We start from the raw sequence: 17,635 nt of genomic DNA, 5'->3' as shown, positions 1-17,635 counted from the left end.
TCCAAAAATCCACAAAATTTCTCTCAGTACAATATAATTTTTAAATAAGATACTTCTCTCATTGCCACAAACAGAACTTATTTTTCCTCAATTAAAAATATAGGAATTTCTTGTTGCCCTCAGAAACAGAAAGTACAGTAGCTATGCAATTGTTCCATAAAGCATTTAACAACAAATTTGATGAATAGCAAAACGATTCAAAAAAGTGACAAAATAAAGCAATAAACTAAATTGGTATTTTTAGGACATGACAGAATTTCAGGTAACGCTTTTCAGAACATTCCAATATCACTCTTCAGCCCAAATAAATTAATCTAATATTTCATTTGCAAATCATTCTCTACATCTAAATCAACACAATTACTGAAAAATATTTGCAGAGTTACACCGCATGGATATTTAAAGAGCTGTATGAATTTTTGATTGATGGTGAATATCCTTAAAGATGTCTTCGGAGACAAATTTTACTCTAAAAGAACCTACTGAAGAGAACACAGACTAGCGCTAAACTTTTTAATTAGGGCCAATGACTGGACATTATTTTCATTACAAGGCCTCACTTTTTCCATAAGAAGATATATAAACCATTGATAGAGTCTTAAAACTGCACCATTCTACTGGTTACTACATGAAATTATTCAAAACACAGTGATCCATTATGACAAGTCTTGGCAAACGGGTTATTATCCTGTACTGACTTACATTTAAATAAGCACTCTTCCAAGGAAAGTTGTGAACCCGTCACGCAAATCCTTAGAGATAATTAACATTAATCAGGACAGAATGGCAGAAAAAATTCAAGGACAAATCCCATATTAGTAGTAGGAGGCATTAGAGATGATTGATTAGATAACATAATAATGTTTTCCATTATTCTAGTACCAAGCAAGCTCCACACAGCCTTTTAAATGCTGAAACTTTATCAAATCAGGAAAAACCTACACTAAAATAAGAAACAAAATCATTTCCCTCTTTAATACAAGATGGCTGCTGCTCTACTCCCAAATGCCAAATCCTAACAGTACACTATAATAATTCATTCAAATACTTGCAAATTTAAATGCTTGGCTTGCAATCAATAAATAAAGGGAGAATAAGGGCTTGCCTGCACAGCGCTGCAACGTTCTCGCTCAGGGGTGTGAAAAAACATCCCACTGAACACAACAAGTTTCAGCACTGTAAAGCACCAGTGTAGACAGTGCACCAGCACTGGTAGCTACGCCCCTCATGGAGGTGGGTTTTTTTAGAGCGCAGGGAGAGCTCTCTGCCGTGACTATACAAGCCACGTAAAAGCGCTGCCACGGTAACGCTTTAAATGTTGCCAGTGCAGACTAGCCCTAATAGTCCAAAAACACGAAATATCTTCAAAAAATGTTTTACCCCCCTTCTATGCCTATGCTAGCAGCACTTTATACAGTGGTACAGGGATGTGGTATACTATACTAGCAGAACGTTCCTAGCGTGGACGCAGCTACACCAGCAAAGCTGCACTTTTTATCAGAATACGAAAGCCATTCCCATTCCATGAGTGAAACAAGTTAAAAAAGTTTTGCAGATAGCTGCATCTACTCTACAGATTTCTGCCAACACAGCTATGTTCATTAGGGATCACACTTCTTTGCCCTCTTGACCGACAGAACTATGCCAGTAGATGTTTGTAATGTAGACACAGGGGGAGGAAGAGGAAAAAATGAAAAAGAGCAACACATTATGAGTTTGTTCAGATTTGAAAAAGATTTCTTCAGAACTTAACTTCTTGTTACTTAGTGGCAAAAAACATACATTTCTCAAGTGATTACGTACTGAAGTTAAATAGCTTCTTAACTATAGCATCCCTTTCACTACAGCAATTTTTTGAAATAAAAAAGAAAAACAAATATTCTCAAGACCTAAATGTGCTTCAGAACTAGATACTTTGGTCCTAAGTAAAAGGAAGCCAGATATCTAGAAAAAGGCATTAGCACAGCATAACCATTAAAAAACACCACAACAAGAACTGAAAAAAGTGCAAGGAAAGTAAGATTCATAAAGCTGACCATCTGATAGGAATAGCCGAAAAATATAAAAGCCAGAAAACAAGTTACTAAAAGCACTTTCAATTTAGGCCCAAAATTGTATTTAATGTTAGAAGTTAGAAAGTATTTTAAAAATCCAACATTGTAGTAAAGAAATTTTTAGAATAGCTTTTTACTTGGAGGCCTAGCATTCTAAGTTTCCCAAAGAACATAACATTAAGCAGCTGAAAACTCAGTTAAATTATGCTTCCTCAGCTACAAAACCTAAGCCCAAAAGTGCTCTGACTAGGGAGTGCTCTGACTATGGCTCCATATATTAAGGTTCCTATTGCATAAGCCTATTTTTTGTAGCTCCCCTATAGCTTTGTTTAATTTCACTTAATAATTGCCAGGTTTACTTTGAAAACAAAGTCTTTTTTTCTGAAAAAGAAAAAAGAAGAAAAAAACTGGTCTTTTGTTAAATATTAAGAAATCAGGAGGCACATGTAGTTAAACAAGTCAATTAAAAATAATTCTTAACGCAAAGGATTAAAAATGTCACACACACAAGCAAAAGACAACCGATATTAACACAGTGTACATACATGGTAATTATGCCACACTCTCCTGACTCTGTATACTATTCCTATTTGATAGGACAGAGAAAGAAGGAGGGAAGGACTAGACAGATGGAAAACGCATAAATATAGCAATGTAAATACCGCTGTAGCTACAAATATACTAGAGTATATTTATGTACCAGAGAAGATCAGATCTTGTAAAAGTTTCCAGAAGAAAAAAATCATCCAAGTTACTGTTTCCTGAGAAGGCTTTGTAGCATCAATAATTCAGGTACACAGATTTTTACTGAAATCCAACACACTAAGATTGTACTTTGGAGTCAACAGCTAATGAAGATGTCAGTGACATTTTACTAAATCCTAACCTAATTTTCAAATTACATCTTAATTAAGGCCCTACTTGAATCATGGGATGATTGTCAAAAAATTGTAGCTCAGTTGAGGACAAGCCATGGAAAATCATGGAAAAGTAATAATGGACCTTATTATTTGCAGTAATGAGGTCCATTATTACTTTTCCACGCTTTTCCACTGTCCGCAGCCCAGGGCTGAGAGTGGCAGCTCACGCTCTGAGCAGCCCGAGGCTGAGCACACTAAGCTGGAGATGAGCACAGACGGGGCTCCCGCTACCGGCTGCTCAGGGCTGAGAGCGGCAACTCACGCTCTCAGCAGCCCGAGGCTCAGAGCCGCTGCTCAGGGCTGAGAGTGGGGGCTCCTCTATTGGCAACCTGGGGCTAAGAGCAGTGCTCACGCTGGGGCTCCCACTGTCAAAACTGCAGTGGAAGCCTAATATTGTGGAATCCACAATTTCCTATCACAAATTAAGTAAGGCCTTAATCTTAGTATTTTTAATGTTCTTCACATATTTCTCAAGACAACTGTAGATTAGAATTCATATTTTTAGAGCCAATGATAGCTTCCTACAGGTGCAAAGTTTACTTCTGCTGTTTGAGTGAAGATATATTCTGTAAATGGATTTGGTAATAGACAGAATGTAAACCTAAGAGTTGATCTTGTTCTTTGACTTAGAGAAAGCTCAAAAATTAATTTTGTGAGCATATCACCTATACAATGAATATTAAAAGCTCAGAACTTGTTGGTTAGGTTCAAATTATTAGTACAAAGTGTTGTGTTTTTCCAATGTTAGGTGCTAACTGATGAACAGAGGGAGTTCTGTATGCACTCTTGAAGGTAGAGCAGTAGGAGTAAAAAATAGGGTTTTTCTTTATTAGGGGCAGTAAATTAACATAATAAATCACAGGAAAGTTGTAATATGAAGCAGTGGGAACTTTTGGGCAGCAATTACTGTGAACACAATGCCTTGAACTTAGTAAGAGAGAAAGATAAATATGTGGCAGAATGAGACCTCCATTTAACCATGTCTTAAATATTTTGTATAGTAATCTTGAAGTTTGCCTGCCCAGATGAAGCTAAAGATCTTTCGGTAAAAGGTCTGAACTGGAATTTTCAATAGTATCACACTCAATGGTTACATTATACACGGAGCATTCATTTTTTAGGATTCTGATGTGACCCTAGCCACTCATAGCTAGAGATTCCCAAGATATGAGGTCTGTAGAATTAAAATAAAATAATAATAATAATAATAAACAATAAACATACTGAGCTAACATTGATAGAAGGGAGTTTGTCAGAAACAAGTTGCATCCCTAGGCATGCAATCTGTATTGAATTTTAATATATTTGAAAATGGGGAATAGTACAATATTCTATTCTATTTTATACTCTGAACCCTCAGCAATGCTGACAGACCTTCAACACTTGAACCACAAGAGTAACTATATCAGCAGATAGCAGGAGAAGGCTGTTATTCCAGAGAACAGATGTGCCGCAGGGTATACGTGGGAGAAGAGCCCTGCCTGGTCTGCCCCCAACCTCTCTCGCTCCCTTCTATCCTGGGAACTGGGAAAGCTCCTGACCCATGTGATGACCTTGGGATGGAGACAGGCCACTGGGACAGTGTGTTGGTTTCAAAAGGGTACACTGTGGGAGTCTAGCCTGCCATGTCTGCTTCAGAACTTCTCACACAGTCTCAATACAACATGCTGCTTCTGCTGTGGAGGCAGCATCAGCTCTTCCTTAGAATGCTTGAGATTAATTATTCTTTTGGCATCCCACCAAAATTTTCCTGAGAAACACCAGGGAGATAGCAATTTTAATAGTTTCTACCTTAGCAAAAGCTCAACAGAATTTCATGGGTCAAAGAAATACAATGCTGTAGCCTGAGGCTGTTACCGCTACAAAATCCCAGAAGCCTGCAGCAAATAATTTCACATTTTATTTTCCATTAAGCTTTTTGCTTGTTAGTACATTTATTCTAAATGTATGTTGTAGGGGATGTATGGGGGATACTAGGGAGGGGTAGTACCTCTGATGGAGGAACATGTCGTGTTCCTCAGTGAATAAATCATCTGCTTTGGTCTTCACCTACACTCAGCTCTCACCTGTTGTTCCAAGTAGCTGTTTGCATACGATAGCAGCCGCACCCCAGTAAACCAATTCAACAAGCGGGCTAAAATCAGGTGAGGGTAGCCAATGGGTGCGAGATAGGGAAACTGCCTTTCTCTAGCATGCAAAGACTGTTCTGGTGGACTGGGCGGAGGAAATCAATTTGTGATTAAATGGCCAGGAAAGCAGTTCAGCAATGTGCTGTGGGGTGTGGAGAGCATGACAAGGCACTGAAGATGTCCTGGTCACCTACTGCAGCTAAGGAAGTCCCCAGCCATAATGATTCTTCATGCTGCTGGAATCTGGCTTCTGCAGCGGAAAGAGTGGGACTGCCCCTGTGCAACAGCTTTCTCACTCAAAAATTTCCTGCACAGGTTTTCTCGCAACTCTCATTCCATTAACATCATATCATTAATCCAAGTCCTGTGGCGACTGGGAGTGGCAAAGCGACAAGTGGAGATGACCACTGGCAGTGGTAACCACAATCCTGCACGTAGGCGGCCTTGAGACTAGTGGCTGTTGGGACAGCGGAGAAGTTTGGCAGCATCCTAGGCGACTGAGTAGCCCTTTTTAGGGTAGCACTGCTCACCCCTTTTAAGGGAAGGGGCTAGAAAAGGTGCCCAAAATATTGCCTGCCACATAACATCTGGCCAGACTACCACAACTGGCAGATCATCCTACAGTGGTCAAAAAACAATAAAGAAGAAAAAACTCATTCTAGGAGCATGGAATGTCTTCACCCTTATTGTCGGAGGTGATGCACAAAGGCCTGAGAGAATAACAGCTCTTGTTTTCAGAGAACTTGCCCGCTATGATATTGATATTGCAGCACTGAGTGAGACTAGACTGGCTGGAGAAGCTTCCATCAGTGAGCTAGGAGGTGATTACACTCTTTTGGAAAGGAAAAGCAGAGGATGAAGACAGGATCCAAGGAGTTGGATTTGCAATAAGAACATCTCTTCAGAAACAACTCCCTGACCTCCCTGTTGGCCTGAGTGGACGGCTCATGGAACTTCGATTTCCCCCTGAATCCTTTACGGCACGTCACTATCATCAGTGCCTATGCACCTGTACTGACCTCCACAGAAGAAAGCAAGAAGCAGTTCTACTCTGACCTGGACTCCATCATCAAGTCAAACCCTGCATATGACAAGCTCATCCTGCTGGGAGACTTTAACGCTGGAATTGGTAGAGACAGCTGTGCCTGGAGAGAGATGATAGGATGACACAGAATGAGAAAGATGAACAGCAACAGACTGGTCCTCTTGGGTTAATATGCAGAACATAGTCTGCTCATTACTAACACCATCTTTAGGCAAAATTATAAATATAAAACGACATGGATGCACTCACAGTCCAAACAATGGTCCTGATGGACTATGTTATCACCCGCCAACGAGACATCCGCAATGTCAGAATTTCCAAAACCATGCGTGGTGCAGAATGCCGGACAGACCACAGATTGGTAAGAGGAGTGCTGAACTTGCATATAGTCCCTTCACAGTGCAAGCGCCCCCAACTTAATAGAATAGCCTTCAACACAGCAAAGCTCAAGCATAACTATTAGCTGCCGTTTCAGTAGTCACTTGATAAGCTTTTCTCATGCCCACCAATCACTGGCAACCCAACAGAAAAAGGGAACCAGTTCAAACGTGATTATTGACACAGGTAAATCAGTGCTGGGGCCAAAGGAAAGGGTACATCAGGACTGGTTCAATAACTCCTAAGTGACAAGTAAAAAGCATTTGTTGAATGGTGGAATGAACTCACTTCCATCTCAAAGAAAGATAAGTTTCAGAGTAGCAGCCATGTTAATCTGTATCTGCAAAAAGAAAAGGAGTACTTGTGGTACCTTAGAGACTAACAAATTTATCTGAGCATAAGCAAGGCCCAGTCTGAACTGAGGAGAACGCAGGAAGAGTGGTGCAGAAGTTCAGCATTATGCAGGTACAAACAACACAAAGATGTTCTTTGACTCTCTCAAAGCAGTCTATGGACCATCTAAATCTGGCACAGCCCCCTTGAAGTCAGCAGATGGCACAATCCTCATCAAAAACAAGGAGAGAATCATACAGAGATGGGCTGAACACTTCAATAGTAACAGACCATCCACAGTTGATCGGCATGTCCTTGATCATTTACCTGAAAAAACAATCAAAGAGGATCTCGACCTCCCTCCATCAGTTGAGGAAATTATGAAAGTCATCGAACAACTGAACTCTGGCAAAGCTTCCAGAAAGGATGGTATTCCAACAGAACTGTATAAAGTAGCAGACCCCAAGGCCATTAAGGCATTTCATGACATCTTGAGTAGCATTTGGGCTGAAGACGAAATGCCACAAGACTTCAAAGATGCTATTATTGTATCACTGTTCAAAAACAAAGGCAGCAAAGCCGACTGTGGAAACTACAGAGGCATTGCTCTCCTCTGCACAGCAGGGAAAACACTAGCTCGCATTCTATTGAACAGACTCATAGCAAACATATCTGAGGAGAATCTGACAGAAGCAAGGTGTGTTTCAGATCAGGTCGTAGTACTATGGACATGATCTTTGTTGTAACGCAGGTCCAGGAAAAATTTTTAAGGCAGAACATGGACCTGTATGCAGTTTTCATTAATTTGACCAAAGCTTTTGATATGGTCAACAGAGAGGGTCTATGGGCTATTCTGCATAAACTGCGCTGTCTATGAAAGTTCATACAAATCATCCATCTGTTCCATGACCACATGACAGTGCAAGTGCTCGCCAATGGTGACTTTTCTGACGTAGTCGAAATCTCAAAATGGAGTGAAGCAAGGCTACATACTTGCTCCAGTGCTGTTCAGCTTGTTCTTTGCCTGTGTCCTCACCCATGCCACAATGGACTTGCATCCACTACTCACTTGATGGCTCCCTCTTTGATCTTCAAAAACTCAACACTAAGACCAATATACTGGAGAGACTTCTCGTCGAGGAACTTTTTGTAAATGACTATGCCTTGATGGCGCATAGATATGATTATCTTCAAGTCATTGATAGATTTTCTGAAGCATCAGTCTCGGAAAGACAGAGTTCTTGTTCCAACTAAGACCTCATTCCAATGCCCCAGTGCCAGCCATCTTCATCCAAGGCACACAGCTGAAAAATGAGGATCAGTTCAAGTATTTGGGCAGTACCATCTCAAATAACGGTTTCCCTGAGAAGGAAATTTCCTCCAGAATTAATAAAGCCAGCCAGGTCCCTTGGCCGACTGAAAAAAAACCAACACAACATTAGTCTCTCCACCAAATTGAAGATCTATAGTGCAGTGGTTCTAACATCTCTCCTGTATGGATCTGAGACATGGATTCTTTATAGACTTCACATTAAACAGCTTGAGCAATTTCACATGTGCTCCCTCCACTCAATAATGAGCATTTGGGACAAAGTGTCCATTATAAAGGTCCTTGAAAGAGCAAGCACAACCACTAATGAGGAAATGTTACTGAGAGCACAACTTAGGTGGTCCAGACATGTCATCAGAATGGAAGACCACAATCTCCCAAAACAGATCTTGTATGGGGAGCTGAGTGAGCCAGGGGAAAAGAAAGAAGGGTTGTCTATATAAGCGCTTCAAAGATAATCTGAAGAGCAGTGTCCAGTGGGCTGGCATCAATCCCAAAGAACTTGAGCAAATGGCTCAGAATAGGACTCACTGGTGGTCTTTGATAAGATCAGCATGTAACAGGTTTGAGCAGGATCAACAAATTCATTGTCTCCAGGCTGCATGTGAAAGGAGCCACAGAACTGCATCATCAAATATCATAAATACAGACTTCCCATGCCCCCAGTGTGGCCAACTCTGTGCATCAGGGTTCGGACTTCGGGGTCATATGCATGGCCATAGATGAGAACTGCGACAATATCATCATCATCGTCAGTGATGGACTACCAACAACAAATGTACATGTTAATACAGTGGAGCGTTACTGAAAGTAGTGTAAGTTGGAGGTTTCAAGTGGTAAAGTCTAAAAAATCATCTTAAAGAATATGTAAATCAAGCCAGGTGCCTCTTAAAACAGTTGTATATTTTGCATAACTGGGTTTCTCAGAAAAGTCACAAAATAAGCTGCATATTGGGGTGGAGTTAACATTGTCTTTATAGAGAAGTCCTGTGAACAGGATGTTTACAGATATGTGCAAGTGAAATGAATGTCAACTCTAAATACAATATGATGACTTAACAGCTTTGCACAGATTTCTGAATTGTATTGGCATGCCTCCCACAGATATTCTCACTAAGAGGAATTACTCTAGTAATTCGGAAGAAAAAACAAACTCAGTTTTTTGAAAATTACAAGCATCCATTCTCTGGATTATCTCCTCCTTCTAGATTTTGCCTTCATCCAGGAGTTAAATGTCCCCTCTGTACATATCTCCTTTATTACCCATGCCATAGTGAGATCAGGCTTTTTGAAGTGTTCCCCCATCTGAAAGATACTGGAGAGGTAGAGTGAGGGCATCTTTCCCTGGTCAAGGGAAAAACACATTCCCTTCTTCTGTTTGAAGGCTGAGCTTGCTTTTCTTTAAGCGTAACACTGCTGAACCTAACATATATAGGGACTTGCGTGAATGCGGAAGTTGAACCAGTTTGATTTAAATCATTTTTAAACCAATATAAACAGGCGCAAACAATGTAGACACTTATTTTGGCACAAGGGTGGCTTACATTGGTTTAGCTTTCACAGATTCTTAACTGATTTAAGATAAACTGAAGCAAGTGTTCACACAGCCTTTTGTACCAGTTTAACTAGATAAGTTAAAATAAAATCACGCATTCAGTTACACTGTGCAACGTGTGTGTGTGTGTATAAGCCCACATACATGTTTAAATACATACACCTATTTAAAAAAATATGTATGTGGAATGACATCAAAATGCTCAATAGTTCTGATGACAACTGCTTCCTGGGCAGACGTGTACCCACTGGATGGGTTATTTAATATTCTCATTTCAAAACCGCACACATGATACCACCAGGATTGGAGCCTTGCTGTTCTAGGTGCTATACAAAAAATGCAAAAGATATCATAAAATCTTGTCCCAAAGAACAAGGTAAGAATGATCAAATCTATATTCTCCCCTAACTGATGCTCTAACTGTACCATAAACACAACATTTCATTTGCCATTCCTCACACATTTCTTTGCCTCTCTCCCCCTCCTTCTCTCTTTGCAAATTTGTTCCTGATTTTCCCTTTCTCTAACTCATGCCTTCCTTCTGCACTGACTCTGCTGACAAATGGGTTACCATTATACTGAGCAACAGCAGCATTTAAAGTGCACAAACATATAAATTAAATTAGTTTAAAAGCCTCCTTGCTCAACTACTGACATACCATGGGTCCCTAAATAACTATAACCTTCATCTCTACAATAAGTATACAATCATCTCACGTTTTTCACAGATTGATTCCAAGGCCAGAAGGGCCCTTTGTGACCTCCTGTATAACACAGGCCACAGAACTTCCCCAAAATAATTCTACAACGTGTCTTTTAGAAAAAATATCCAATCCTGATTTAAAAATAGTCAGTGATGGAGAATCCATCATGAGCCTTGGTAAATTTTTCCAGTGGTTAATTTCTCTCACTGTTAAAAATTTACACCTCATTTCCAGTATGAATTTGTCTATTTGTTTTTTTATAGAGTGATCTGAGGTGTCAGCTAAAAGCACTATAGAAGCGTAAAGTACTTTTAGGCAATAATTGTGGTTAAATCATGATTTTTACTTCTGCCTTCCTGGTAAATTCTGTTCCTGTTATTGTTGGTTACTCCACTAATGCTCCCAAAGCCCCCATTGTTTATTTGTTTCATCCACTTGTTGCATCCTGTTTGATATGTAAACTGTGAGCTCTTTGGGGAGGAACAGTCTTCTTTATTTTTGTCAGTGCAGCGGAATGGGGCCCTAATACTTGACTGGGGATCCTGAATGCTATCATAATAAAAGCCTTGTCCTTGATTATTCATATTATTGTATATACTTCCATAATACGTCCCTTTTTGTGGACTGAAGGCTGTACATTAAACAGAAGAGTTATTGCTTCCTCTGATAAGCACACAAGAAACATGACATGCCAGATTTATTCCAGAATGACTCTAAGTGATGGGCATTTTATTATTCAGAACTAGAGAAAAATATTGCATTTTATTATATCCTTGAATGTCTGCACTTGTTGCTTCTCTTCTTGTGCCACACTGCACTGAACCTTCTCCACTGCTAAATAAATTCTCCCCCACATCTATCGGTATCTCTTTCATCCTACTCCTCTCCCAAGTTTTTGTCTTAAGCCTGGTCTACACTTAAAATTTAGCTCGACATAGCTACATCACACACAGATATGAAAAATTCACACTGGAGCGCCAGAACTATGCTGACCTAACCCTCTCTGTAGACGCATTTAGGTTGATGGAGGAATGCTTCTGTCAACCTAGCTACTGACACTTGGGGAGGCGGATTACTTAAAACCATGGGAAAAAATATTTCCACTCTGTAGGAAGCATCTACACTACAGCTCTCCAGTGCCGTAATTGTGCAGCTGTAACACCTGTAGTGTAGACAAGCCCTGAGCCACTCCCTTGAACTCATTCCCACATTCTCAACTTTTTTCCTTTCACACCATCCTGTAGCATTTGCCTTCCACATATTTTACGTAAAGCTCCCTCTCTACTTATCTTGTAAAATAAATTCTAAAGATCAACAAGTCCATGAAGCACTACAACTATAGTGGCCACACAGTACATTTCTGCATTGGTTCTGTATTTTATGGTTTGTAAAGTATGTTCTTGAACAGTTAGAGCCTGTCCCCTGAGGAGTTCTTAGTTTGTTTTCCACAACTCCCCTGTGGTAACACAGTATTCACACTTTCACACTATATAATTAACAGTGCAATACATCTCTTGATAACTTATCCTTACAGCCTAATGATCACTACACTTAGATCCAAAAAGCGTTAACTGCCCAAATCAGGCATGTATTATGCAAACACAATCACCACCACATAAAGACCGACTAAGTTCTTTTAGGCATATTACAACCAAGATAGGTAGGTAATGTTATAATTAGATCTAGTTGGCACGCCCACAAACTTTTTGACATTCAATATACCTGCAGCCAAGTGGTGCTCAAAAAACTGTGAAATCTTATTTTTGAGGGGAAAGCGATAACAATCATTTCCCATTTCATCCTTACAGAATATCTCACCAATAAATATAAAAGATAGGTCTATAGCAAATAGCTTGTGATCTATGTAACTGATTACCACAAGCAGCAATCACTAAAAGTCAAACTCCACAGCAATAAATTGCATTTATTTTCATAGATATGGTGTACATTGGCTCTACTGCAATCACCAGGACTTGTTGCTTTCATTGTCAGAAATTTTGCTGTAATAGATTTATTGTCAGAGTGCAAACAAATGCATTAAGCTCTTCAGGACACAAAAGGCCTGATTCCATATTCTCACTTCCAACATTTCATTTATAATGTTATAAAAATGGATAAGTATTATTCCATAATTAACAAACTCACAACATACCATGCAATACATCCTCATTTATGTATTTCATTGCAAACGTCAATCCATATTTTAATATGGGACCATTTCCAGTTGGTAGCTTGAAAAAAATTATTTAGCTTTGTTACTAGACTCTTGACATGTCTTCTATTGCACTGTTTTGCAACACTAGTGAAAATGGTGACGGATTTATCAATTCCTAGAATATTTTCTGTTTCACATGCATCTCTATGATAGCTATATTATGCTCTCCTTGAAGAAATGTTTCAGAGTAGCAGCCGTGTTAGTCTGTAACTGCAAAAGAAAAGGAGTACTTGTGGCACCTTAGAGACTAACATTTATTTGAGCATAAGCTTTCATGAGCTACAGCTCACCTCATCGGATGAATACAGTGGAAAATACAGTGGGGAGATTTATATACACAGAGAACATGATACAATGGGTGTTACCATACACACTGTAACAAGAGTGATCAGGTAAGGTGAGCTATTACCAGCAGGAGAGCCGGGGTGGGGGGTGGCGGTGGGGGGAGGGGGGAATGACCTTTTGCAGTGATAATCAAGGTGGACCATTTCCAGCAGTTGACAAGAACGTCTGAGGAACAGTGTGGGGGGGGGGGGGGCGTGGAATAAACATGGGGAAACAGTTTTACTTTGTGTAATGACACATTCACTCCCAGTCTTTATTCAAGCCTAAGTTAATTGTATCCAGTTTGCAAATTAATTTCAATTCAGCAGTCTCTCGTTGGAGTCTGTTTTTGAAGTCTTTTTATTGAAGAATTGCCACTTTTAGGTCTGTAATCGAGTGACCAAAGAGATTGAAGTGTTCTCCGACTGGTTTTTGAATGTTATAATTCTTGACGTCTGATTTGTGTCCCTTTATTCTTTTACGTAGAGACTGTCCAGTTTGGCCAATGTACATGGCAGAGGGGCAGTGCTGTTGTTTCATGTTCTCTGTGTATATAAATCTCCCCACTGTATTCTCCACAGCATGCATCCGATGAAGTGAGCTGTAGCTCATGAAAGCTTATGCTCAAATAAATTTGTTAGTCTCTAAGGCACCACAAGTACTCCTTTTCTTCGTGAAGAAATGGTATCTGAAAGACTACAATAGATACTATGCATTCAGAGATATGACTAACTGCATTGTGTATTTTTATGTCATTGCTAAATTATCAGAAGTCTATAAGTTTATTTAATACATATTTGCACTTACACTACCATTAACCCAGCTTCCTTACTTCAGAACCATCATCAAGTCCTGACCAACTTCTCATCTCCACACCAGCAAGTGATCCAGTACAGACTACCACCTTCACTCTGTTTATTCCAATAAGGGAGTCTCAGCTGTCCATCATGACCACATTCATTAGGTGACTGATGATTTTATATATCCTATCCCCACATCCTGGGTGTGACACTGCACCCCATATTCTTCACAGTGATATGATATGATTATGTCATAATTATTATGCATTTTATGCAAGACTGGCCATGTGAGATGTCACTGAAAAGGTTATGATTTGCTGAATATGATGATAGTATTTCTATGCATGTGTCATTTTTGTTTCTGAAGTTACGAATATTGACTATGTATTTATTTCAACTGTAGTTTCACCTGGTTAACACCCACTAGATAAGATGTTTTCAGTCTAGATAGCGAGTGGGGAATGGCCTATAAAGGGCAATGGGCCACTAGGAAAAAACAATAGGCCTGAGGAAAAGTTTATCTCCCACCCTGGGGAGCCTTCCTGAGAACTACAGACAGCCTCTGAGTAATGGCTGATATGACTGCAAGGACATGTGACGAGACCACATGCCTCTAGACTCCATCTTGGCACGTCAGCATTTTTCCCCACAAACTGGTCTGGGAACCAAGCTTTGGGAACGAAGGGTTCCCGCCATATGCAAAAGCTATAAATACAGGAGTGACTTCATCTGGGGTCTTCACTCCCCACCCGAGAAGACTCCTAGAAACACAGGAGGAACAAAGACAGAACTGGAGGACGTACTGGACCCAGGCTAAAGGGATTTTTAGCCTGTAAATGAAACACCTGAAGACTCCAAGCTGTAAAGCAAGTGCAGCTTGTCCCTTAAGAATCTGCAGCCTGCCTGTATCATCTCTTAGGATGAGAATCTGTTATTCATATCCTATCTATTTAGTATATTAAGTTTAATTTGTGTTTTTTGTTTATTTGCTAGGTAATCTGCTTAGATCTGTTTCCTACCACTTAAAATCTATCTTTTGTGGTTAATAAACTTGTTTTTGCTTTATCTAAACCAGTGTGTGGGAATCATAACTTGGGGCAAAAGGCTGTTGCATATTCCTCTCCACATTGAGGGGGGAGGCAAATTTTATGAGCTTATGCTATACAGTTCCCTGTGCAGTGCAAAATGGTATAATTTTGGGTTTATACTCCTGAGGTGGTGTGCGCCTGAGGAGCCAGGAGCAGCCTTCCAATGCAAGGGCTGATCAGAGAGCCTGCTTGTAACTACAGCTGGGCGTGCCCCTACCTGTATGTACGCTGGTGTAAGTGCAGGCTGGAGGGCTTTGCAGTTTGTCAAAGCAGTACTGTGTGAGCGGGAGCCCAGGCTGGCGGGTCGAGGGCTCAGTTGTACCCCAGTTCCAGATAGTACCCCGGAGGGAACCTGTCACACTGGGAAATACATGTCTTTCTTCTGTTGTGTTGCTCCTGTGGCTGTTTTATATTCCCTGACCAAAAAATACATTAAATGAAAATAAGTAGCTGATGTAATTTTAAACTTAAGGTTAAAACACATTACAGGGATATCAGCCCAAGCATTATACATCAAGGAAATTCAGAGTTGAAGTTACACTTAAAATAACAAACATGCTAAAAGAAGGAATACACAGTTAAGACATCCACCCAACCTAAATTTTCCCATGTAGAATCATCATGCAGTCCACCATACAATTATGATTAAGGCATTTAGTATTTATGATCTCAGACCAGATTAAACTGATTTTAAACTTATTTTATATTTTTTTCCCTTGCAGCATCACTACATGGCAAAGTTAAGGATGTTTTGATGCCTTACTTCTGAATTTCTTATCTTAACATGTTTGAATTTCTTTTAAGTGTAAACTTAACTCTGTATTTGCAGGATTTATAATAATGATTAGTTTGGGGATGACTACAATATCCCTGTAACTTTTTTCACCCTGAATTCCTGATGCCTAGCCTCAACCGTATTTCCATTTTAACATTCCCCACCCCCCCCCCCCCCCCGGAATTCTCTTCGTTAGTCAAAAATTATTCAAAATGTCCTAAGCAAACCCTGAACAGGCAACCAAAGAGAATGCTACCATGAGATATTAATAAATGATTTGGAGATATGTAGCATCAATTTTTCCACTGGAACTTTTAAAGACAGATTCACTAGTACACCAAAGCAGTGCACAGCAATCATGGCAAAATGGTGAACCCGGTCCTCAATTTGCAATTGACTTATTGGTTTAGAGGACTGCATTACTGAGACCAGCGATACGTGAAGGTGGTCAGGGAAACCTCAGGTCCCATATTATTGAGAACAGCAATATGGGAAGAGGGTCAGGGAGAGTTAAGTCTCAAAAAAGTGATTTAAAGGATCTGCCTGCACTCCTGTGTCACCTGCCCTGGCACTACTGCCCCAGCACTGTAGCCTCAGTGCACTGCAGAGGTAAGGCAGCAATGCCATGGGAAGACTTTGGAAACAGTGATGCGCAAACTAGCATGCAGCCATGGAATCTTTAAAGAGTAGCAACAGCCAGGCCAAGTAACCTACCAATGAGAACTCTTCATATTACTGAGACATTACAACCAATAAAATTACTGCATGTAAATTAGCTGTAGAGAGACAGTAGTGACTGGTTGAGTTTCCTCTGCTGTAACAACGGCATGCCTCATTTAAGACCTACCAGAGCTATTGATATGAACCTGTCTGTAGCCTATACAATCAAAACAATTAGATGCAACAATCACTAAAAATGTAATTACAACCCGATTTCTTCAAATACAGACAATACACAATATTTTAATTAATTTTAAACCACATGGAAAGTTTGAAGTCTTTGTATTATTCTGTTGCTAAGATCAGATGGGACAAAGAAAAGACAGAACAGATAAGATTCTAAATTTTTTAAATGATCCAATTTAATTTTAATGTTTTAAGTAACTAACAGATTTACTTGTAAATTCCCAGAAAATTAAATCTGTCCTCAGAAAGTAAGTGCTGTAAATTTGGGGACAATATGCTGTGAGGTAAAATCCCTGCTATAAGTACCAAGTGGTGTCAGCCTTAACTATGGTGTCACAACCAGCGACTTCATAATAGACACTACGCATATCCAATGAAAACCTGCAAGTAGCATTTCCACATAATGCCAGCAGCAGATTTAAACAGCCTATGCTAGCATTCACAATAAGGGTTTGTTTCACATATCCTGCACCTTGGAGAGACCATTGCTACATACCAGCATTCTATAAGCAGACTTCAGTAGCTAGAAAGGATGCAATTCAGCACTCAATGAAAATTACAAGTCAGGTTTGTGCCACACTAACTTTTGCTTGCATTCCTAATGATTCTCACTTACCTTATGTGAAATTTTATTAATTACCTATATAACTCAGACTGACTATCCTATCTTCAGACATGTTTGCTTACAACTGAGCATGTTATCAATTGTATTATTCATTATGTTAATATAGTGAAGCTTTCATGTTATAAGTTTTTGAAAATCCTTTCAATACTGTATGGCTAAAAAAATTAATCTGAAAAGTCACTGATCATAGAAGGTAATAAACAACAAAACCACATCAAAATGTTTTGAATTGATTAGGCTTGGAGCCAGTTAAGTGGTTCATGGAATTCAGTATCACACAGTAATGTGAACAATAATGAGGCTGAAGACCTAACATAATCAACAGGAAATATGGTGTACAGAGTAGCACAATATGAAAATCAATCTGTACTACCTGAAAGTTTCCTTTCTTCAATTAATAAGGTCCACGGTGCTATTACAATGGGTACTTCACTTCAGCCTGCTTAGAGCTTAG

General features: G+C 39.7%; 1 protein-coding gene across 7 annotated transcripts in view; it reads right to left on the bottom strand.

Annotated features, from left to right (window-relative positions):
• PTPN4 (protein tyrosine phosphatase non-receptor type 4) overlaps nucleotides 1-17,635 on the bottom strand; it is a 236,161-nt gene that overhangs the window by 161,530 nt on the left and 56,996 nt on the right. The gene's annotated exons all lie outside the window — the stretch shown is intronic.

Source organism: Lepidochelys kempii, chromosome 11, assembly GCF_965140285.1.
Source record: "Lepidochelys kempii isolate rLepKem1 chromosome 11, rLepKem1.hap1, whole genome shotgun sequence".
NCBI classification, from domain to species: Eukaryota; Metazoa; Chordata; order Testudines; family Cheloniidae; genus Lepidochelys; species Lepidochelys kempii.
Note: the sequence above shows the minus strand (reverse complement) of the source record. Positions and strands in the feature narration are given on the sequence as shown.